This window comes from Vigna unguiculata, chromosome 8 (assembly GCF_004118075.2).
Source record: "Vigna unguiculata cultivar IT97K-499-35 chromosome 8, ASM411807v1, whole genome shotgun sequence".
NCBI classification, from domain to species: domain Eukaryota; kingdom Viridiplantae; phylum Streptophyta; class Magnoliopsida; order Fabales; family Fabaceae; genus Vigna; species Vigna unguiculata.
In genome coordinates, this window is record NC_040286.1 from 4,167,380 (window position 1) to 4,193,944 (window position 26,565).

Sequence of the window (26,565 nt, forward strand, 5' to 3'; positions counted from 1 at the left end):
TCAAACGACAAAAAGAGATGTTGAAAAAATCTTGTACTATTTTTGGGGTTTATGTTGAAAAAATGAGGAAAAATGGGATGTACTATTTTTTTTTTTGTAACTTTCCTTCTTAACATGTACATAAATACAATAAAAATCAACATATAATATAATAATAATAAAAAATTAATGATATTAGGTTTTACGATTAATAATAGTAATATATTAAATAATTGTACACATCAATCAAATCTTGTATAGACTTTTATAGTTTCTTTTTTCATTTTTTTTCATCTGTATCTTAATTAAAAAAATCTCACACATTTTTTTCCTTCAAACTTACTCATTTTTACTCTTTCAAATCCACTCTCTCATTCAAACTTTATACTATTATGACATATACATGTTTTTTTAGAAGGATTAAAATATCTCAAGTAATTATTTATTTATTCGATCTCTATTGCCGATAATATATATAAAAGAATACTCGTTTTTGTTATTGTTTTCAGTAAAATAAAAAAACGCAAAAGAAATATACCGTACTGACAAACAAAAGTATTAAAATATAACGAACTTATATTTAATATTTGAAAACTAGGTAACGGCATTATACTTTATGTTATATTCTTCAGTAAAATAAAAGGACGCAGAAGAAATATACCGTACTGACAAACACAAGTATTAAAAATATAAGGAATTTATATTTAATATTTGAAAACTAAGTAACGGCATTATCAAACCCTCCTAGGGTTTACCGTCGCGCTCCTCTGTATATAAGTAAAAGCAAAACTCCTCAATCGCAAGGGAAGGTTCTCGATTTTCCAAACGGCGACGGTAATTGATTCTTCATCTCACTTCTTGCCTTCATTTTCTTTAAATTTTCCATTACATATTTGATAGTATTCTCTCAATAAAGGCTATAGAATTACGCTCTGTATGTCCGTACTTTTTCGTTTAGGGTTCATTTTGGATCTCACAGTTGAGATATTTTCTACGTCTTTTCATTTAATAGTGTATTTTAATCAGCAATATCGTTTTTTCATTTTGCTGCAATTCAAGTTCCGAAACCTAAATCATCTTTACAGCGAGTTTGTTCTTTATATACGCCTTTTTCGTGTCTGAGGATGACGATAGTGTTTTCACATTCATGGCACAATGTTTTCTCAAGGAATGAAATGGATTGCACATTCCTTGTGCATTTGGTGCCAATGGTACATTTCACATTATCTTCTGATTGTAATATAAGCACATATTGGATAGAAAATTCATTTTAGCACACATTGATTCTTGAAATATAAGCATTGTCTTCCTTGGCTTTATTCAATAATGAAAATACAGTGCTGAAAATATTGATTTTTTGTAGTTAGTCAGCCTTTTTTACTGTTGTAAATCTGGAAAATGTTCCCACATTTCCTGTATAATTTTTCTTATAGAGTATGAGTTAGATTCATTCTAGCATATACTTCTAATCATATGAGCATTGCTATCCTCCTTGGTTGTTTTCATTAGCCTTGAGGGGTTAATTAATGAAAATAATGCTTAAAATAAAGATTTTTCGGAGTTAGTCAGGCTTCTTGTGCTGTTCCATATGTGCTTGGAGTTTGGAATATACTCCCACATTTCATAATATTTTCTTTCACAGCATTTGTATATTTTTCTCACATTTTATCTCTTAATGCTAAAATCTGGAACAATTTTCGAACATAAAGTTCGAAGTTTCTATTGGTTAAGTATGGTTGAGAAATGGTAGTTCTGTCATTGAAAATTGTCTTCTATACAAATTATTTAGTTCTCATAAATTTGAATTAATGTAAAGTGTTATTTTCACTTGTTTGAACTATCTTTTAGGTTTTTTTCTATTATAAGCAAATTGTGTTGGCTCCACACCTTTTATGAAGAAATCGTCCACCTCCATAATATTTTTCTTAATTTAAAAGAATCAAAGAAATTATATGAGGACATATGATTTTAGACCTGAAACTGAGTGAGGAGAAAACACTTTTGCTTTATAATCAATTACATATGTTACGATTACCGATGTGTGTGTATTTTGTGATTTTAGGTTATGTAATTGAGATTTTTTTATTGAAATGGTTTATTAAATTACCGATATAGACATTTTAAAAAACAATTACATAAATAGGTGAAGTTGTGCTCATTGGACCCATATATTTTCTTTCAAATTTTTTTATAAACTTATGTTGAAATCTTAAAGTATTTTTCTAAAAGATTTTTCCAAAAAAAATATGTTTTCTTAAAATTTTATAGTGATTATATATTTCTTTTTTATAGATTTTTTTACTTTGAAATATTTTGCTAATAAACTATAAATAATATTTTTGATTTCTTATATGAATATATTTTGAAACTCTTTAGTTTAGTTTATTATTTAAAATTATTTATTTAAATAAATAAATATGTATATTTTTAATTTTAATGTACTTATCAAATTATTAAGTAAATAGTATTATATGATTTTAATAATAAATAAAATTATTCATCAAATTATTAATAAATCTGAAATTAAAATTAAAATTATTGAAATTATATAATAATAATTTTTTATTTAATTTTATTAATATATTAAAACTAAAAATATAATATTTTTTTGTTAAAAAAATAAATTTAGTTAACATTTAAAATAAATTTATCTAAAAATTTCAAAATAAAAACTATTTTCACATAAAATTAAAAAAAATAACAATTTTTTAAATACTATAGAAGAAATTAAAAACATTGTTTTAATTCTTTAGTTAAATTATTAACAAATATTTCAAAGTAAAAAATGTATATAAAAGAAAAAACTACTTATACGAGTGTGAAACACATTTATAAAATAGTAAAAATAACATATCAACAACTTAGCAACATAGAGAGAATAAAAACTCTTTATATTAGTTAAAGAGGAAAATTACACTCATTTCGCACATAATTTTTCACCTTATATTAGGAGTCGTTCCTTGTAACCGATTACCAAATAGGTGTGATCGATTACAGGAATTCAGAATCATAAAATACATATTACAAAACAAAAACGTCTTTTTCCCACATGATTTTAAGTCTAAAAACGTGTGCCTCCAACATGATTTCTTTATTTGATCGTTTGACTCTCTGAAATTAAGAAAAATATCATTAGGGTGGACAATTTTTTCATAAAAAAAATGTGGGAACAACACGATTTGCCTACTTTCGTAATTTTGTTTTTTAAATCTGTCTATTACCGTAATTAGATATGCATATTTGCCTATGATAGAAAAAAAAAACATATGTTCCAACATTTTTTTGACCTTTGCCTTATCAAAAAATGTTTTTTAATGACAATTGACATTGAAAATAGTTAACAATGATAATTTAAGAATCATTGTTGATATAGATTGTTGCAAGGGTGTTCCTTCTTTCCCCTTTTAATATAGAGGGCATCAAAACCCTTCCTATGTGACACCACTAAAATAAGGCCACGTATGTGAGAGTAATGGTTGAAATTCAAAGTAGTATTTGACTAAATGATTTGGACAGAAGGGCAAATTGGGTCGGAGGAGTCAGACTAATTCGAAAATTTTTCGTCATCTTCTTCGTGGAGTTTGCAAAAAGAAACATCAATCATCTCTCGTTAACCTCTCATTGCAATTAGTGTCTACAGTGGATTCTCTTCCTCTCACTTCATTCATGTTTTTATTTTTGATTCAATGCATTTTTTTAGGAATCCATCTTCCACTACAAGAATTTAGGTAAATAGCGTCGGCCAAAATCCGACACTAACAGGCCAAAGTCGACACAAATTTATAATTATTGTCGATTCAGTATCGGCATGCTAACCACGATAAAACTTTGGTGGCTAATTTAGATGTGTCGGCCAACAGACGCAAATTGCAATATAATAACATCATCCCGGTGACACAAATATGTTTGGTTAAATGAGCTTAGCATTGGCCAAGGGACACTATTAGAGTGGGCCATACGACGATAATAGCAAATAATAATTTAAAACCGGTTGTTAAGTGTGTGGGCTAACAGACGCTTTATATTAAATGATGTGTGGACTAGCTGACAATAATAGTAGATAATTAAAAATGCATTATGAATGTGTGGGCTAGGGGATGCTTAAAAATTTAAATTGTTAAAGGATGCGTGGGTTAGCCGACGCAAATTGCGAGGGCTACACAACATTACTATAGCTACTCACGACAAGTCCAGTTCCTTTTGTTCTCAACCCAAATTTTACCTGCAAGCATGATCACTATCACATAATCAATATAATCTCAGTTATCCATTCATAAGTCATTTTAATTAGAATCAATAGTTAATTAAACTACTTACATCCTTCATTGAGTCATAGATATCAAATTAGGATGCATATAAGTTTATAAAACCTAAGTAAGTGGATAATGCACCAAAGTGTAAAGAGTTCAAGTCATAATTTGTTTACAATGTTCACCATACAAAAAAGCCTATTAACTAAAACTGGAAAATAAAGTTGAGGAAGTTGAAGTCATGGTCACTCAGCTTTACAAAAAGTCCATTGAATATAGTACCTTTGAAATGAAAAATCAATATGTAAGACATAAATATATAAAACATACAAACAATTGTACACCCTCTAATTAAGAACCACAACTTGTAGAAAAGGCTATAAAAAAATTAACTTTAACAAAGTTGTAATCTGCATCAAATACTGAAATTTAGCTAGGACAAAGTTATAATATGATTTACCTCATGAAGTCCATGTTCAAGGGATGGGTTGATCACCCAATAAAGGATCATAATGTGTATGCACGTGACTGGTACTCGTTGAAGATAGGGATGGCAATATGGGCCTAGCCCGCAGGCCCGCAAAGAAAACGCGGGTCGAGCCAGGATGATTAACCCGTAGGCCCGCATTGACCCTACCTGCAATGACCCGTGACCTGTGCGGGCTGGCCCGTGACCTATGCGGGTTGGCCCGTGACCTGCGCGGGCTGGCCCGTTGACCCACATAAGCTATTTTAGTGTAACCCTAACCTAAAAAAATCAATTCTCTTCTCTCTTTCTCTGCTATCTTCACACACCACACAAGTTACGACTCACAACAACCACTACTGCTCTTCCAATTTGTAGTCACTGATCCAGTGTTGACCATCGCCGACCTGCACGCCGCTGGTCCACCGCACCAGAGCGACATGACTCGCGTCACCACCTCCACCGATTTATTTCTCTTCTCTCGTTGCTGCCTCCATTGTCGTAGGACAAACCCATCTGTTTCTCTTCTCTCCCTACTGCCTCTATCGCACCGGCGTGACAATGTTGCTGCCTCCATCGCACCGGCGTGACGCTGCTACCTCCGTCTGGACACCATTCCAGCCTTTCCCGTCTCTCGAACTCGAACGCGTTGATGATGACTCACGACCACCCATCACGATTGAAGGCTAGAACACATCTCTTTCGTTGAATCCGTCACGATTGACGGTAAATTGAGGGGGATTTTGCTGGAGCAGGGTTTTTCGAAATTGAGAGTTATGGCAGCAACTTGTTAATTCAATTGCTTTGAAATTGTATCCTGAATTGGTTTCCTGTTTTCTGAATTTGTGGTTGAATGATTTAGTGCTTGTTGTTTTGGTGTTGTGCTGGTTTTGATTTGTTTTTTGATGTTGTTATCTCCTTCCTCGCATCACCACCACCTCTATAGGGCATTTCTACCCCAAAGTATGCAGGCCAACCCACAGGCCCACAGGCCAAGCTATCTGTAGGATGGGCCGTGTGTTCCAGCTCGAGAAATGTGTGCGGGGCGGGCCTGTCCGACCCACAAGATGTGGGCTTCATGCGGGGCGGGCCTAAACGGGCCAGCCCATCCCGTATTGCCATCTCTAGTTGAAGAGTCTGTAGTATGTCTTTCCAACACCAATGCTAATTGTCGCTTCATCAACTTCATTTCTTCTTCCATCATCGCACATTTCTTATTTGTTTCAACCAAGCCTTCAGATGTTGCAATAGCCTTCTCATCAACTGCAATAGCTCTCTAAGTGGCTTGTCTTACTTCTTCACGAAGTCTCTCTGCCTCTTGCAACTGTTTTTGCGTAGGAAGAATTGCGCGGGATATTGTTGAAGGTTGAGTAAGGGATGACACACCATCATGAATGTTGGCAGCAAAGTCTGTGGTGCCATAAACTCTACCTCTATTCTTCCCTCCATCAACATCTTTCCAGCATTCCATCTTAGTAGTTGTTGTAGATTCTGCAGAACTATCAGATTCTTTATCCCACATACGTTGCAAATATGCTTCCTATTCAATCATAATATTTGAAAAGTGTTAGAATTAAATAGAAAAAAATAAAAATAAGTCGAGTAATGAAATGGATAACATACATAGGTTTCACATGCACGTGCACGTGTAATAGCAATTTGTAATCTATAAACTCAAAAATCTTAAAATAAACTATATTCCAATTTAAGTTTTCTTTTAAAATGTGTTTATTATTTAGTATTATATGGTATGAATGAAAGATTGTTTTTTTAAATTAACTTCTCATTTATACGCTTCTATCGTTCTGTATATAAATAAAAAAATTATTCCATAACTTTAGAACAAAAATTTGGACACCAAACTCTAAAATATTAAAGTAGTATTAGAAAAAAATAAGATACTAATTAAAACTACTAACTAAAAAAGATACCGCACATCCCATTCCCAAATCAAATACTTGCACTAAGTGTTCAAAAATCAAATTAAAACTAAACCACTTTCTTTCATACCATCAAAGCAAAGTATTAGTGGTCAGTATATTCTTTCCTTTAAATCTTAAGCAACATTTACTTCATATCTCATCAAAAACCATTTGCTCATAAAGAAACAAGTAATATGTTGCAGTTGCAGGTTCGAGAGAGTCTTGATAGACAAGACTTTAGCTCGTGCCCATTTCAAGGTCTCTCATAGTAGAGATTCAGATGAACACTAATTACAAAAACATAACCCTTCTTTCAAAAATAAAGATTACAGGATGCAAACTAACAACAGAAAGAGTATCTTTTATTTTTGTTTACAGTGACTCACCTAAGTGGTTTGTGATGCTGACAAAGAGAATGGTTTGTGAATGATTCTGATATTTGTTTAAGCAATAACCATTCCTGCACATATTCAAAGCCATTATGCACATGCGTTGAATGCCACATTCACAAATCAATTACCAACAACTTATGATTTGGCCAAATACCGGTAAAATAAAATAGATTCATCATACTACTAAGAAGAATATAGCAGAATGCATCGTTAACTTTTTGAGTATCTCATGTAGCAAACACACTTCAAACATTCAAACATACTTCATATATCCAATGTGGCAAAAAAAAAATTAATAGAATACCAATGAATTAATAGAATCCCTCACCCTTGCGGTCTACACCACCAACACTCCAACACTACAGGGCCACCACTTCGACACTACAACAACCCCTTTTTTCAATTGGCCTCCCATCACCTCGCCTTCGCTTAGGTAGATAAAAATAGCTATAACATGGGGTATTCAAATGGAAAAATAGCTGCCAAACATTTCGGAAACAATTATTCAATCAATTGGGAAACTAATTTCTTCAAATGATAAATATATTCAAATATGAGGGATTAGAACTCATTAGTTCATTTCATAGAGAATGCGAGAAAAACATCAAAGCCACCATCTCCCTTTCGATGCTCATTACTCACCTCCTTTAGCACCAAAGAAACACTGAAGAGAACACGAATATGAACCCACCATGTCTTTCGGGCCCAACAGCCGACAACTTCACCACGTCTTCAGGGTCGATCCCGCCGCTCTTCACTAACCACAACTCACGAGGGCCGAAGTGGTTTTCCGTTGAGCGCCGATTAAAGAGGAGACTGAAACTTTCCGGGTGGAGGGATTGAAAATGAGAAAGGAGATGAAGCAAAATGAGTGGAGAGAAAGAAACTCTCTACGCGCGAGAACGAAAACGAAGAGTTAAAATTTAGTAAAGTGAAAATAGGCAATTGGTAAAGTTAAAATTTATCTCACTTTTTCACCTACTTCTTTAAGCGTCGGCCAACCCACTCTCCCTTCTAAAAAATAATATATATTTTTTTAATTTTGGCCAAGTCATCTTCACAAAATTAATTTTTTATTTTATTTTTATTAAATTGCATCGCCTAACTCACGCTACTGATTGCGTCCCTTAGCCCTCCCTACTATCTTGATCTATTTTTCCATTAAAAATAGGATAAGAGTGTTGGTCAACCCACTATATTCTTTAATAATAATTTTTTTTTTTTACTTTACTCTAAGCCATCTTTGCAAAATTATTTTTCCTTTTTTTTTTGCTAACTTGCGTCGACTAACTGATGCTATCGATTGCGGCTTAATCTATCCTTTTCCATTACTTTCACAAAATAAGATCAAAGCGTCCCTCGGGTGATGCTAGTCTAAAATACAATTGTGTTCCCTAACTATTGCTCTAAAATTTATATTTTTTAATACGTTTTTTTTAATATTGAGTAACTAGCATCCCTTGAGGGACACTAAGGGTGATTATCAAGAGTTGCATAGCCCACGCTAAACTTAACATTTTATTTTGTGACTCTTAGTCGTCATTATTTTTTATTCTAATAGCATGCATGATAAAGCCGACCCTAATATTTCGACTCTAATTGCTTGAATTCTTGTAATGTTCTGTGCCTTGAGAATAATATTTTCGCTTTTATTCATTCATGCAAGCTTGGGATTGCTGCTTCAATATTTACCTACATGCCTTCACATTTCAGCCACCTCTTTATGTGAACAAATTAGGTTTTTAAGATGCAAATAGTTTCTGATTACTCTTAATTTCATCTCATTACCTGAAGCAACTTTGACGAAACTGAATCATTATTGGGAGACTAGCAGTTTTGTAACATCCAATATATATATATATATATATATATATATATATATATATAATAAAATAAAATTTATACCACAATATTTTTTTAGTATGTTAACACCTAAAAGTTAATGATAGATTACTTTTCATATATTGTAGTTATACTATTTATCTTCATTATTTCTGACATTACAAAATAAAATCCTAATAATCATATTATATGCACTATTAACAATTTTTTTTTTGTGATCAAGTCAATATATTTTAAAGAAACCATATTTAAGATCTTCATTGACAAAACATTTTATGCAAAACGTTGATAGTACTTATAATATCTGCTAGCTGTAAATTTACAAAATAAATGGTACTGATGGGTAATAATTCTTTACCAACAAATTATATGATTGTTGAATATTCTATATATTATTGAAACTAATAATACAATAAATTATGAATATACGTTTAATAATAATCGATATATGAATTTATATACAAAAGTTTGAGTAAATGCAAAATGAATAAATGAAAAGCGGGTCACAATCAAATGCAAAATCTTTTATCCTTTTACTGTGAAAAAATCTAGGATTGGATGTTGAGAACTAATGAAATCAGAATAGTATAGGAATTAAGTTAATTAAGAATCAAACTAGAAGTAATGATTACCTAATATAGTATAAATAGGGGTGGGGTAAGAGAAATAGAGAGCGAAAGAGAAGCTGGAAGAAAAAAACAACAAAGAGAAGCTTTTGCGTGGATCCATTGAAAGAGAGAGAGAGATTACAACAACGAAGAAATTTTTTTATCACAGTCTCCATACAACCTTGGTCTGTTTTTCATAGTAACTAAGGTAATGGAAGGAGACATTTATCATTTTATCTTTTTACGATGATTATTTTTTTTATCTCTATATTTACCTTAAGTGAGGTGTCCCTAACCCCATTCTAATTTATATTTAGTTCTCGTTCATATTTATTTATATTCATCTCCAGTTATGCATTGGTCCTATTTATTCAATTTATATTTATTCTCATTTACTTATTTACATTTATCTCCAGTTCCGTACTGGTCCTTTGTATTTATTTTTATTTATTTTAACTATTCATTGATCCTATCTATTTATTTATATAATTATATGGTTTAATATTGAAATAAAATTTATGATAAATAAAGTTTTGATTATTGTAGTTGGAGGTATGACCTTGGGGATTTAAACGAGTTAGTATTACTCAAGATAGTGAGCTAATTTATTCTGACTAGTCACTACAAAATTAATCAATATCTTTATAAAAGTATAATAAAAATCCAGTTTATGGATTTGGGAGAATTTTCATTTCATTTTATTTTATTATGATATGTTTTTTTTATGTGATATTTGTCTCACTTCCCTATTTTATGATTGTATGGGAAAAACAAAATTTTATAACATTATCATAGATGGTTGCTCCCAACATGCCTGATCCCTTGTTCGTCGACATTGTGGTTGTTTTTCTAGGAAATGCATGGCAAACCAATGTAGTGAATAATTCTAAATCTTCAGGGAACGAAAAACTCTACCATTACTTTTCTCTCTGCTCCGAATGCACCGATTGTCATCGAAGGACAAATCAGAGTTACCTTTTATTTACCCAAACAGTCCAAGGGAACCCTATCCATAACTTTTTCCCTCTACCTGTTTGAAAGCCAGTATATGAGGGAAAAACTGTAAATAAATAATATTTTTCCCCTTCTAGTGTAGGAAATTCAAATGTACTAAACGATGTAGATATAAGATGCATACAATACTGTAAATGTGTGTGTGTGTGTGTGTGTATATATATATATATATGTATATATGTGTGAATATTTTAAGTATAATTAGATATTATCGTATAATTTTGCCTTTAAATTTTATAATTATATTGTAGAAAATAATAATAATTAAATGAATAGTAAATTTTTTTTTTGTCACATTAGATGGTATCAGAGCAACGTTTCATGCGAGATCTGTGAAATGTGCTCATTATATATATTTTTTTACTAACTCATACAATTCTAGATGGCAAACATTAGAAGGAACAATGAATTAACTGAAGCAATGCAAGCTATCCGAGACATGGTTGCTGCTCTAATGAGGAATCAAAGACCTGAAAGAAACCCTGAATCACAAGGTTTAGTTGAATTTAGGAGAAACAAACCCGCACAATTTTCTGGAGGATATGATCCAGAAAAAGCTGAATTATGGATTAAGGAGATGGAAAAAATATTTTGAGTTATGAATTGTGCTGACAACCAAAAGGTGAATTATGTTGTGTTTATGTTAATAGGAGAAGCTGAATATTGGTGGGATGGTAACAGGAGATTACTTGAAGGAGGAAGAATAATTATTACTTGGGGTGTTTTTAGAACAAAGTTTTTAGAGAAATATTCCCCTAATGATGTGAGGAGAGCAAAAGAAATAGAATTTATGCAGTTGAAGCAAGGAAGTATGATAGTAGGGGAATATGCTTCCAAGTTTAAAGAATTAGGAAAATACTCTACTTTCTTTTATCACCCAGAGGAAAGGATGAAATGTATAAAATTTGAAAATGGACTTAGGGATGAATTGAGAAAAACAGTAGGAATATTAGAAATTGCTGATTTTCCTACGGTTATTCACAAGTGTAGATTTTTGGAAGATTTTGAGAACAACCAAAGTATCAAACCAAAGTATTTTGGACCCCAGACAAATAAAAATAAGCGTATTAAGGGAAAACCTTACAATCGCCCACAATGGAGGACTCAATCCAACCCATCTTCATCAGAAAATTCTACTAGACCTGTATATGATCATATCAGATGCTTTAAATGCGGACAAGGTCATCCTGCTAAAGATTGTCATCTTAAGGAGCCAGTTTGTTTCAAATGTGGGAAACTTGGTCAGCTATTCTCAACAGAAGCCACATTTCAATCCAGCTGCAACCAAGACAAGACCAACGACAACAGGAAGAGTGTACACCATGACTAAAGCTGAAGCTGCTGAAAACCATGATCTAATTCAAGGTATGTGTTTTATTAAAGGAAAAAATTTAAATGTACTGTATGAATCAGGTGCAACTCACTCATTCATTTTCAATTATTGTGCTCAACATCTTAATATGTCGTTCTCTTTTCTAAAACTAGTTTGGTTGTTTCAACTCCCACAAATGACTCGGTAATTACCAATAAAGTTTGTTTAGACTGTCCACTGTTCATTGAGAATAGAAAATTCCTTGTAAATTTAATATGTTTACCTTTGTCTCAATTAGATGTAATCTTAGGTATGGGCTGGTTATCTTTTAATCAAGTCCTTTTGAATTGTGCTGAGAAATCAGTAATATTTCCAAACTTTGAGAATCTTTTAATATCACCTACCAATTCAAAAAGTGAGCCTTTAAAGAATGAAATTCAAGGGTACTTGTTATTATCTTCTATGGAAATAAAAGAGGAAGTTGAGTTGAAAAATATAACAGTTGTTCAAAATTTTCCTAAAGTCTTTCCCAATGATATTTCTGGTTTACCACCCAACAGAGAAATCAAATTTTCCATAGATTTGATGCTTAGAGTTGGACCAATCTCTATTGCACCATATAGGATGTCACCCTCTGAATTAGCAGAATTGAAGAAACAATTAGAAGAGTTACTTGAAAAACAGTTCATTCGTCCTAGTGTGTCACCTTGGGGAGCCCCAGTTTTGTTAGTTAAAAAGAAAGATGGAAGTTTTAGGTTTTGCATAGATTACCGTCAATTAAATAAATTCACTATAAAGAATAAATACCCTCTTCCTAGAATAGATGACTTGATGGACCAATTGAGAGGAGCCTCTGTATTTTCTAAGATAGATTAAAGGCCGGGATATCATCAAATTAGAGTAAAAGTAGAAGACATACAAAAAACTGCTTTCATAACTAGGTATGGCCATTATGAATATCAAGTGATGCCTTTTGGTGTGACCAATGCTCCTGCAATATTTATGGATTATATGAATAAGATCTTCCATCCCTTTTTAGATCAATTTGTAGTTGTTTTTATAGATGACATTCTTATTTACTCTAAGACTCTTGAGAAACATGAGGAACACCTTCGGATTGTCTTGCAAATCTTGAAAGAAAAGAAATTGTATGCTAAATTGTCTAAGTGTGAATTCTGGTTAGAGGAAGTAAAATTTTTAGGACATGTGATTTCCAATAAGGGAGTGTTAGTGGATTCGACCAAAGTAGAAGCAGTTTTACAATGGGAACCACCAAAAACAGTGACTAAGATTCACAGTTTTCTCGGTTTGGCAGGATATTATAGGAGATTCATTGAGGGATTTTCTAAAATAGCTATGCATTTAACCCAACTCACAAAAAAAGGCCAAGCTTTTGTGTGGACAGAAAAATGTGAGAATAGTTTTCAAGAACTCAAGAAAAGATTAACCACTTATCCTGTTTTAGCATTACCTGATCCTACTGGACACTTTGTTATATTTTGTGATGCTTCTAAAATGGGATTAGGTTGTGTTCTTATGCAAGATAGAAGGGTAGTGGCGTATAGTTCTAGGCAACTAAGAACACATGAGAAAAATTACCTAACCCATGATCTAGAACTAGCTACCATTGTTTTTGCACTTAAGATATGAAGACATTATGTTTATGGTGGTAAGTTCGAAGTTTTTAGTGATCATAAGAGTCTCAAATACTTGTTTGACCAAAAGGAATTAAATATGAGACAAAGGAGATGGATGAAATTTCTAAAAGACTATGATTTTGAATTACATTACCATCCAGGAAAGGCAAATATAGTGGCAGATGCTTTAAGTAGAAAATCTTTGCATGTCTCTTCACTAATGATTCATGAGATAAATTTGTTAGAAAAATTTAGAGACATGAATCTGTCGGTCACCCTAAGCCATGATAAAATGCAATTAAACTCCATTCAGATCACTAATAATTTACAAAAGCAAATCCATGAGGCACAAGAAAGTGATGAGTTCATTAATAAGAAAAAGAAATTGATAGGTCAAAGGGGTGGGGAGAATTTTGGCATAGATAAAACTGGAACTTTGAGATTTAAGAACAGGATGTGTGTACCCGATAATGAGGAAATTAAGGAAATGATTCTAGAAGAAGCACATAAAAGCAAATTAAGCATACATCCGGGCACAAAAAAAATGTATCAAGATCTCAAGAAAATGTTTTGGTCGCCCAAAATGAAAAAGGAAGTGGCACAATACGTAGCAAAATGTCTAGTTTGTGAAAAAGCTAAAATAGAACACCAAAAGTCAGCATGAATGCTACAATCCTTAGATATACCTGAATGGAAATGGGATAGTATAGTAATGGATTTTGTAGTTGGCCTCCCACGAACCATTCAAAAATTTGATTCCATATGGGTTATCGTGGATAGGTTAACAAAGTCTGCTCATTTCTTACCCATTAACATTAGGTATTCATTGGAAAAATTGACTGAATTGTACATAAAAGAAATTGTCAGGTTACATGGAGTTCCAATAAGTATTATATCTGATAGGGACCCTAGATTTACTTCAAAATTTTGGGGAAGTTTACATCAAGCCTTAGGTACCAAGCTTCACCTTAGCTCAGCTTATCATCCCCAAACTGATGGACAATCTGAAAGAACCATTCAATCTTTGGAAGATTTGCTGAGAGCTTATGTGTTAGAAAATTCTGATAGTTGGGATTGATGCCTACCCTTGATTGAGTTCACTTATAACAATAGCTTCCATTCCAGCATAGGTATGGCACCCTATGAAGCATTATATGGAAGGAAATGTAGAACACCTTTGTGTTGGTTTGAGACCAGTGAGAATTCAGTATTAGGTCCTGACATGATTCAACAAACAACCGAGAAAATCAAAATGATTAGGGAAAAATTGAGAACAACTCAGAGTAGACAAAAAAGTTATGCTGTCAAGAAAAGAGGACCTCTTGAATTTCAAGAAGGTGATCATGTATTCTTGAATGTAACACCAACCACTAGAATTGGTAGAGTGATGAAATCAAAGAAACTCACTCCCTCGTTCATTGGTCCTTGCCAAATTCTTAAAAAAATAGGTCATGTTGCTTATCAAATTTGTGTACCCTTGTTGCTTTCCAACCTTCATAATGTTTTTCATGCGTCTCAATTAAGAAAATATATTTCTGACCCAAGTCATGTGATAAGACCTGATACAGTACAATTAAAGAATAACCTTACATTTGACGCAATACCTATACAAATTATGGACAAGAAGGTCAAAGAATTGAGAGGCAGACAGATCCCTCTAGTGAAGGTCATGTGGAATGAAGCTAATGGAGATATTACATGAAAATTAGAAGAGAAAATAACAAACATTTACCCTTATTTATTTAAAAAATAAATAAATAATTAAATAATTTTTAGGGCAAAATTTATGTATCAGGAGAAGAAAATGTAACATCCAATATATATATATATATATATATATATATATAAAATAAAATTATACCACAATATTTTTTTTAGTATGTTAACACCTAAAAGTTAATGATAGATTACTTTTCATATATTGTAGTTATACTATTTATCTTCATTATTTCTAACATTACAAAATAAAATCCCAATAATCATATTATATACACTATTAACAAATTATTATTATTTTTTTGTGATCAAGTCAATATATTTTAAACAAACCATATTTAAGATCTTCATTGACAAAACATTTTATGCAAAACGTTGATAGTACTTATAATATCTGCTAGCTGTAAATTTACAAAATAAATGGTACTGATGGGTAATAACTCTTTACCAACAAATTATATGATAGTTGAATATTCTATATATTATTGAAACTAATAATACAATAAATTATGAATATACGTTTAATAATAACCGGTATATGAATTTATATACAAAAGTTTGAATAAATGCAAAATGAATAAATGAAAAGCGGGTCACAATCAAATGCAAAATCTTGGAAAACAAAGTGTTAGTGAATAGAGATGGCAAATAAACCCGTGCCCGTAGGTATCACCCGAACCCGTCCCCGTTTTGACGGGGAATCCCCGCTTTGACTGGGTATGGGTATGGGTATGGGTAATACCCGAAATTTTCAACTGGGGATGGGGATGGGGATATATATATACCCGCCCAAATACCCGTCCCCGCTTAAATTACTAAACTATTTATAATTTATTAAATAATCTAAAAAATATATATAAATAAATAATATATTTACACATATAATATAATATAATATAATATAATATAATATAGTATATATACATATAAATAAAATATACTTTTATATATATATATATATATATATATATATATATATATATATATATATATATTTACACATATACATGTAATATAATATAATATAATATAATATACATATAATATATATACATAATAATATAATATAATATATATAATATATACGTATAAAACAAATTAATCATTTAACTAGTGAGATCTTTTATAAACAAATTTATAACATTACAAATTTATAAAAATTTAAAAGAAATATATATATATATATATATATATATATATATAAATAAAAGCATAAAATATCTACGCATATACATATAATATATATACATAATAATATAATATATATTATTATATTTATATTATTATATAATATAATATAATATATACTTAAAATAAATATATATCTATAAATATATATATATATATATATATATATATATATATATATATATATATAAACATAAGATATCCACACATATAATATATATACATAGTAATAATAATATAATATATAATATAATATAATATATATAAATAATTATATATATATATATATATATATATATATATATATATATATATATATATATATATATATAAACATAAGATATCCACACATATAATATATATATACATAGTAATATAATATATAATATAATATAATATAATAATATATATATATATATATATATATATATATATATATATATATATATATATATATATATATATATAACATATTTCTCATTCTCTTTGTTTTTTGTTATATAACATATTGGCAATTGCTTCAGTTTTAGATCCAAGGTACAAGATGGACATGTTAGAATATTATTTTTATAAATTGTATGGTAATGATTTTGATCTGAAACTTAGTAGGATTCGTCAAATGTGCTATGATTTGGTTTTGGAATATCAATCAAAAAAGAATGAAACTTCTTCTTATAGAGCTACATCATTGGAGTTGGGAAAGGATGTTGATAATGATGCGAATGAATTTTTAGAGTTTATGGCAAAAAAGAAAAAATCTAGAACTACAGTTATGAAAACAGAGTTGGATTATTACTTGGAAGAAGATAATTTGCCGGTTACACAAGAATTTGATATCCTATCATGGTGGAAAACAAATGGGTTAAAGTTTCCAACCCTTCAAGCAATTGCAAGGGATGTTTTAGCTATTCCAATAACAACTGTAGCTTCTGAATCTGCTTTTAGTACTGGTGGTCAGATATTAACTTCTCACCGTAGTCGACTTCATCATATTACTATAGAGGCTTTGATGTGTATAAGAAGTTGGATATGGAACTCAAACCATCTAGGTAAGTTACTCAAATTTATTAATATTTTTTGTTAGTATTTTTTGTGAATTCTCATCTAATATTCTACATTTGGTGTTTGTAGGTGTTAAAAAATTAAAAGGAAAAGATGTTCTCATGAGTGAAAATGAATCTGATGAAGAAGGTACATTATATTCTAGTAATTAAAATTTTCAATTTCAATTATTATATCATATCTAATTTTTCATTTTTTTTCTATGTGTAGGTGGATCGAATGCAAATGAAACCACTGATCATTTGTAAAATTAATAAATATTTTGGTTATTATAAAATTTTAGTAATGTATAATTTTTTAGCTTTTATATAATTATTTGAATTTTATTTAGTTGTTATTTGATACTTTAATTTGAGATTTATACTATTATAATATTTTTCTTAATATTTGACATCATGAAAATCAAAAAGAGTATGTTATTTTAATATTGAATATTTTGATAGTATCATGATTCCGTTGGTGTGATTTTTAAATTTTTTTATAAAAATTATTTAATTGATATATGGAACAATAAAAAAATGGGTATGGGTATGGGTATAAGAAAATACCCGTTACCCGGTGGGGATGGGGATGGGTCAAAAGTTGTATACCCGTTGGGTTTGGGGATGGGGATGGGGATGAATTTTTATTATGGGGATGGGGATGGGATCATGATACCCGTACCCGCCCCGCCCCGTTGCCATCCCTATTAGTGAATTGAATAACAAATGAATGACAACGTTATTATCGTATCTAATAAGAATTAAAAGAAAAGAATATATATAGAAATCAGAATAGTATAGAAACTAAGTTAATTAAGAATCAAACTAGAAGTAATGATTACCTAATATAGTATAAATTGGGGTGGGGTAAGAGAAATAGAGAGCGAAAGAGAAGCTGGAAGAAAAAAAAAACTGAGAGAAGCTTTTGTGTGGATCCATTGAAAGAGAGAGAGAGATTACAACAACGAAGAATTTTTTTTATCACAGTCTCCATACAACCTTGGTCTGTTTTCCATAGTAACTAAGGTAAGGGAATGAGACATTTATCATTTTATCTTTTTACGATGATTATTTTTATTTTTATCTCTATATTTACCTTAAGTGAGGTGTCTCTAACCTCATTCTAATTTATATTTAGTTCTCGTTCATATTTATTTATATTCATCTCTAGTTATGCATTGGTCCTATTTATTCAATTTATATTTATTCTCATTTACTTATTTACATTTATCTTCAGTTCCGTACTGGTCCTTTGTATTTATTTATATTTATTTTAACTATTCATTGATCCTATCTATTTATTTATATAATTGTATGGTTTAATATTGAAATAAAATTTATGATAAATAAAGATTTGATTATTGTAGTTGGAGGTATGACCTTGGGGATTTAAACGAGTTAGTATTACTCAAGATAAGATGTTCTTGAGTTACTTTGTTGGCCATGAGCTCATTTATCCTGACTAGTAACTACAAAATTAATCAATATCTTTATAAAAGTATAATAAAAATCCAGTTTATGGATTTGGGAGAATTTTCATTTCATTTTATTTTATTATGATATGTTGTTTTTTTTATGTGATACTATTTTATGATTGTATGTGAAAAACAAAATTTTATAACATTATCATAGATGGCTGCTCCCAACATGCCTGATCCCTTTTTCGCCGACATTGTGACTGTTTTTCCGAAAAATGCATGGCAAACCAATGTAGTAATGTAGTAAATAATTCTAACATTTCAGGGAATAGGAAACTCTACCATTATTTTTCTCTCTACTCCGAATGCGCCGATTGTCATCGAAGGACAAATCGGAGTTACCTTTTATTTACCCCCAACAGTCCAAGTGAACTCTGTCCATAACTTTTTCCCTCCACCTGTTTGAAAGTCAGTATTATGAGGAAAAAACGGTAAATAAATAATATTTTTTCCCTTCTAGTTTAGGAAATTAAGATGTACTAAACGATGTAGATATAAGATGCATACAGTACTATAAATATATATATATATATATATATATATATATATATATATATATATATATATATATATATATATACGCGAATATTTTAAATATAATTAGATATCATCGTATAATTTTGCCTTTAAATTTTATAAGTATATTTTAGAAAATAATAATGATTAAATGAATAGTAAAAAAATTTTTTTCGTCACAGGTTTGATTATCCATTCTCTCTCTTTGTAATTAAAAGTCATCCTCATTTTTATATATATAGCTTGCCAAATCCCTTTTAAACTTTTATGTCTAGTGTGCTTTGTATCTTGAATTCAAAATATTTAATGCTAGTAGCTTCATACATTAGAAAAAAATCCAAAAGAAGAAAAAAGCCATTATTAGCTCTTCTTTATTTTCTCTTCTAAATAGGCCATTATAATTTACAAAAAAGATAATGACTTAATAGTTATATGTGATTTTTATTCCTGCATGCCTTTCTTGCGATTAGATCACATCTTTTATTCATTCTCTCCATTTTTGATTTGTTCCAATCATTGCATACACATTCTGTACATTTACCTCATTGAAACATTTTAACAAAACAGTTTGGTAAAAACTGTGTTTCATTCATGCATTTCATCAAACAGATTTGGAATTTACTCGTATGCATTGTTTTTTTTATTCCAAATATTTAGGTGTGAATGCTTAATTTCGTCCGAATAAATAAATTTATTTTAAAAAAAATAAAAACAAAATATGAAACAAAATTTTTTTAAAAGATTTTTAAACTTTAATTTAAAAAAAAAAGAAATGAAAAAAGAAAAAAAAAAGTAGAAGAACCCATTTTGTTATCACACTTCTCATCATGAGACCAACAACTCAACATATCTTCTAGCCCTGTTGTGATAGATAAATTAGTGATATGATTCAAATAATTAAAAACAATACCTCTTCATATAATTAGAATCAATATTACTAATTGGGATTGATTTTTGTGCTCTTATTTGCTATGATTTGATTCTCATAATGTGCTGCTATCATGATCAATTCCTTCGTTATATTGTGCATTACAATTAAGACTGAGATTGAATATGCACTCTACAGACCGAACAAAAAATATTATTTACACTTCTCTAATTTTTTCCCATCACCACTTCCACATACACACCTCCTTTATTATATCTCTTTCAAAAAAAAAGTGAAGGAGGTAGAACAAAAAAAAAAGAAGGCATTCTCTATACTCTCTTTTTCTCTAATTACCACACACACAGATGTATCTTATTTTTGTTTCTCTTGAAAAAAAAACAAAAATATTATAAAAGGAGGCAAGAAAAAGAAAAGATAAAAGGAACGTAATTGTTAGTTTCTTTTTCTTTTGATTTATTTTTTTAATTTTCATTTTTTTTGAAATCATAATTTTTTTTTCCATTTCTTTGGTGTGTGTTTGACCGTGTTACATGACACTCATTTTAGACATTCGTTCCTTTTTTTTCTAAAAAATATATACCAATTTAAGAATAAAAAAATAGTTTTTTTTGTTTACTTTTTAATATCTATTTGGTTGTTCACGTCGTAGTGACATCCACATCCACTTTTAAATAACTTTAAAAAAATATGAAAAATTATCAAAGATTAAAAACATAAAAAAAAATCAAAGATTAAAAAAAATAATTTATTTTCAGTGTCTGTTCGGCCGCTCGTGTCGTGTGGCACCAATAATAAAATAATACTAAAAATTTGAATGAAAAAGTTTTCAAAATTAATAAAAAAAATTAAAACATTTCTCAAATATATTTCCAAATAGTTTTTCATAAAGAACTAAGTAATCCTGATTCTCCGTTCACATGGAGATGCGTAGGAGTGATGATTAATCCTCGTCGAGCCCAAAAAACCAAAAAAATATTGTTGTTTCTTTTGTAAATTCATTTATTATTATTTTTGGAGAAAATAAATATTTTAAAAAACCACATAACTTTTGCACATTTAATTAAAGGTACCGTCTTAGGACGGACGTTGTGGGTGCTAATACCTTTTCCACGCGTAACCGACTTCCAAACCCAAAATCTGGATTTTCGCAGATCTTATTTTATCTTTTTTTTTATTTTTCCTTAGTTTTCCAAAATAAACTATGGTGGCGACTCCAAACTTTGTTTTTACATATTTTATTTTTGGTTCGTTATCCCGTTGCGATTTCGGTTGCGACACTAAGCACATCATTCTAAAGGTTTTGAGTGATTATTTTCATTTTTTAATGTTTTCAACTAGGGATGTCAAAATGGGTCAGGCCTGCCGGGTCAGCCTGCCTACCCGCCAAAAAAAGGGCAGGTCGGGTTGCAATTTTCAGCCCGCCAACCCGTTGTAACCCAGCCTGCCTGGCCCGCCAATTTAGCGAGCCAAAATGGGTCAGCCCGCCAATCTTTTTTTTTATTTTTTTATGTTTTAAATTAAAAAAATAATATTTTTTATATATTATAGAAATAAATTTATACATATAAAATAGATTTATAATAAAAAAGTTAAAAAAATAAAAAAAAAGGCCAGCCCGCCCTAAAACGGACGGGTCACAAAATCTGGCCCGTTCATATTAACATCTATATTTGATTAGTCTATGTATATTTTGGATGTTGAGAACTTGTGCAATTATACTATGGTATTGTCTCAACTTTAACCAAGAGAAAATAAGAAGGTTAGAGGGCATAAACTGAACATTGAAAAAAAGAAAAACTTCTTTTCAAACCCAGAACAGAAGGCTGTGTTTAAATCCTATATTGCAGCTATTGTATCGGGATAATCATATCAAAATCCCAAAACAAAAAAGTGCAAAAGTAAAAGTATATAAGAAATTAATTAAAAAAAAAGTGGAGAAAGAGTATATAATCTCTGACAAAGGTACAATTTTTAGAATAAAAAATGTAACTTAAATAATTTTCTTATAAAATAGTTTATCCTCGATAGTTTATAGTTGATTTTTCTATAATTTCTCAGTACATGGTTATCATTTTATTACTATATATTGCTTTTTAATACTAAATGGAAACAATTAATGTGTATTCAAATGATTAAACTATTTTTTAAAAATAAGTAAAGTTTACAATATTATAAGGACCAATAAATTCAATGTACTTTATTTTATAGTTGTTTATAATGTTCTACTGTTATTATTATTTATTAAATTCATATAAATTTATTCTGAATTATTTCTCCAAAAGTTTGTGTAATAGTCCTCTCTCTGTTTATTACAAAAAAGAAATTACAAAAACAAAGTTATAAGAGGTCCCACCGAGATTTGAACTCGGGTTACTGGATTCAGAGTCCAATGTCCTGACCACTAGACCATGAGACCAATTTGTTTATGTTTTTGATATTTTCATATCTAAAAGTATGTTTTCTTTTCGTCTTATAATGTTTTGAAAATTTTAATTAGACGTCTAATTTTTATTTAATTTAATTTTTAAAATTACATAATTAAGTTATTTTTGTTATGTTGACGTCAATTTTGTATTCATACATAGCTCGTAGTATTTTTGTTTTTCTTTAAATTTTTTTTTATCACATCTTAAATTATTTTTTGTATTATGTGATTATGTTGGTGTTACCTGGTACAATAACAAATGTTAGTAATGATGTCTTATAATTTAATTAGGATTTTTGTAAAATCTTCTAATTAATATGTTAATCGATAAAAGGATTGGAGTCAGTTAGATGTATATACTAAAATAAACTAATATTTTTTTGAAAGACTAATTACTATATTTAAAATTTTGACTCAATTTAATTTTAATACTTTTTTAAAATGAAATAATCCTCTCCAAAACAAAATCAAATAACTGAACTTCCAACTTTTATATTTATATATATATATATATATAATTTAGAATTTATATATTAAAATTATTTCATTTAAATATTTAAAATAATTTTATTTTTTAGAATTAAGCTTATAATTTTTTAAAAATACTAAAAATGTAAATATAAATGTAAAGTAACCCTCTTAAATTTTTCAAATAATTTGACAAAGATTTGAAGTCACACTTGTTGCAATTGTGATCATTTAGTTCATAATAATAATTGAGAATAACTTTAGTTGTTTTATTTATATATTACTAGCGAAAACATGTGTTTGCATTTTTTGTTTTTATAAAAAATTGAATTAAATAAGAAATATATAATTAACTTTTAAAATAATTGTTTAATGTAAAATTAAAAAAATAAAATATATTAAAAAAAGTTTATAAAATAATTTTTAAAAACAAAAAATGTTTTTAAAATAATAGTTGAAAATAAATTATTTATTAAATAATTAATTTTTAAAATAATATTTAAAGGTAAAATTAAAATAACAAAATATAAACATAAAAGAAAATATCTCTTTATATATTATTATATTTGATGATTTTTAAACAAATGTGGAGTCCTAGGTCAACAAAACTGTTTATTTTTTAGTTATTGTTTTTGAGATATACTTTAATATTCTTTATTGTATTTTAGTATGTTTTTAGATATTGATCATATTATATTTAACAGTTACACTTCGTTTAAAAGTTAATATTAAGACAGTTTAAATATATTTTCTTCCTCATATCCTTTTAAATGTTCTTTAAAAACAAAATCATGCTCCAAAATTAAGAATACGATTTTGTTATCTATATATTTAAATAAAATTAAAATTTACTAAATTGACGCGAAATGTTTTAGTTGACATTGTATATTATTTATTATTTATTTTAAAATAAGTAAAAGCTTTAGGATCGGTTTTGACTTGGCCCAAAAATGAGCTGAAGGTCCAAATCATGTCAAGACTATTTTGCTTCCTATACCCTCTCAATTTCTAACTGCATCCTACATAATAGGAAAAGGCTTAAGTACCAACCACTGTTGTAGCTGCTTCCATCATCACTGATGCAAAGGAAGAACGTCGCAACAGAAGAAAGGAGAGAGAAAATGCTGTTAAAAGGAAGAAGAAGAGAGAAAATGCGATAAAAAAAAAAAACAATTTCTGAAAAACTTTTTGAAGTGCATTTCATGTATTTTGAAAAATTCCTTTTAGAACATATTTTTAGTAGGATGTTCCGAAAAACTCATTCTGAAAGGTTTTATATGCATTTTGGAAATTTATTATAGAAATCTCATTTTAGAAATTTTATTCTAAAAATTTTGGAAAATGTTATAGAAATTTTGAAAATCTTATTCTAAAATTTTACTTAATCATAATGACCCTTTTGCAATGTTGTAGTTAGGTAACTTCCTACCTAATAAAAATATGGTGGTGAAAGTAAACACAGGCATGCTTTCTTTTGCTTATTGATTGTGTGTAGAATGTTGTGTTTTAGAGATTCGCATTTTCAAACTCAGCCATCAACAGTCACAAGAAGAAAACAACAATGCCAACCTTGGTAAAGAGTCTATATACCATCATAAGAACTCCTTATATATTTTATTTAATATTTGCCCCACCCCAGTAATAGTCTTATAGTGTGGATGACAGGTCCAACAAATATTAAATATCAGTAAAATTAATTTTTGATTATTTTAATATCATACTAAAAAATAAATTTTAAATTTAATTTTATAAAATTAGTTTGTAAGATGAGATTTATACTAATTTTATATATATTATTGTAGATTTGTTTATTTTTATTCAATGTGAATTTTCCGACAATACTTCTCAGAAAGATAACGAAAATAAAACTTTATGTAAATTGTTGAATCAACTAGAATTTGGCATGGTAAGATACTAAAAGCGATTAATTATTTTATACTACTAGACATAAAATAAATGATAAAATATGAATTAAAACTAAAATTATAAAGTGATTTGTCTTTTAAAATTATTTTGTGTACATATGGTCTAAAATGTGAAACTAAAATGGCCTAATACGGAGTCTAATAAAATCCATAAGCCCATTACAAAAAAGATGAGTTAATAAGGGAAAATGGTTCCTCTTAGGTTCTCTTTGCAAATTTTTAACAAATATTTATCATAGAAAAATAGTGGATGGGTCCAAATCTAAAAAATCATATATTCAAATTGAAGTCTGGAAGTTTATAATCCAATGAACTAAAATAATCCAAAAATGATATCAACAAATAAAATTATGGCTGAAATCATGACTAAATGTTATAAAAATGTAAAACTAAAGCAAATAGGTAAAAAAAAAAAAAATCAATTTATTACTAAAACATGTAAATGAGCTAAAAGCATAAAATAAATCATTTTGGAGAGTATAAAATCACTATACAATAAAGCTAAATAAAGTTATAAAAGAAAGTACAAAATATGATTATCTTAAATCAATAATTCATAAGGATTTTCTAACCTCTTTAACTTCACTAATTTATGACTGATCACACAATAAATAATAAACATATAAATTAAATATCAACAGAGAAAAATAATATACCAATGTGTACATATATAATAAAGAAATATATAAAAAAGTTTGATGATTACGTCTAATTTCAACTAAAGAGCATTCAACTACTCATAAAATTGAATAGTGGGGAACAAAAAAATGATAATCACAATATATTTAATATTTTCATCCGTTTGAGAAAATAAATTTATTATTATTATTATAAGAAAATTAGAATCAAAGAGCTTATATTAAAGCTTATTCTACGAAAAAAGGCTCCTAGGTTGAAATGAATAGCCAATCAAAGATATAATACACTGTTTCAAAAATTAAAATCACTTTTAGTGTGCTTGTTTATATTTTCTTCTGTAATAACAAAATATAAGTATTCTCCTTCTAACCTAATTCCTACCTAAAATATTATTATCAGTATTTTGAATTTGAATCTCTGCAGTAAACTTATAATTACATATGTTAATCAATGTTATATGAGGATGATAACTAGTGGTGATTAATTTAATTAGTATAGTGATATATAAATTAGATTTATATACTACATTAACTAATTATATGGTTGTATATGTATTTATTTTATATATGATATAGATCTTAATAACTATTAATTTATTAATTTATATGAAAATTAATGCTTCAAAAATATTAATTTATTTTTGTTTGATCCAAATACTTTGTAATAGATACATTCTATTGAATCTATTGAAGAACATGTAAATTACTGATTTCATGAAATGACATAATTATCAGGGCACTTATAATTAAAAGGATTAATATATAGGGCATTTAATCCAACTTTTTTTTAAAAATCACTAATTTCTTAGACAACAGATGGTGTGTAGAAATTAATTAAATTATATTTGTAGGAGTGA

The 26,565-nt window shown here is 28.9% G+C and overlaps 1 long non-coding RNA gene and 1 other non-coding gene across 2 annotated transcripts; one reads left to right on the plus strand and one right to left on the minus strand.

The window, feature by feature from the left end:
* The first annotated feature begins 712 nt into the window (after window positions 1–712).
* LOC114195570 lies at window positions 713–10,501 on the plus strand. Its single transcript, XR_003606511.1, has 2 exons — window positions 713–813; window positions 10,313–10,501. It is a non-coding gene; the product is annotated as an uncharacterized LOC114195570 (long non-coding RNA).
* Window positions 10,502–22,596: 12,095 nt separating this feature from the next.
* On the minus strand, window positions 22,597–22,668 carry TRNAQ-CUG. Its single transcript has one exon. It is a non-coding gene; the product is annotated as a tRNA-Gln (tRNA).
* Window positions 22,669–26,565: the final 3,897 nt, after the last annotated feature.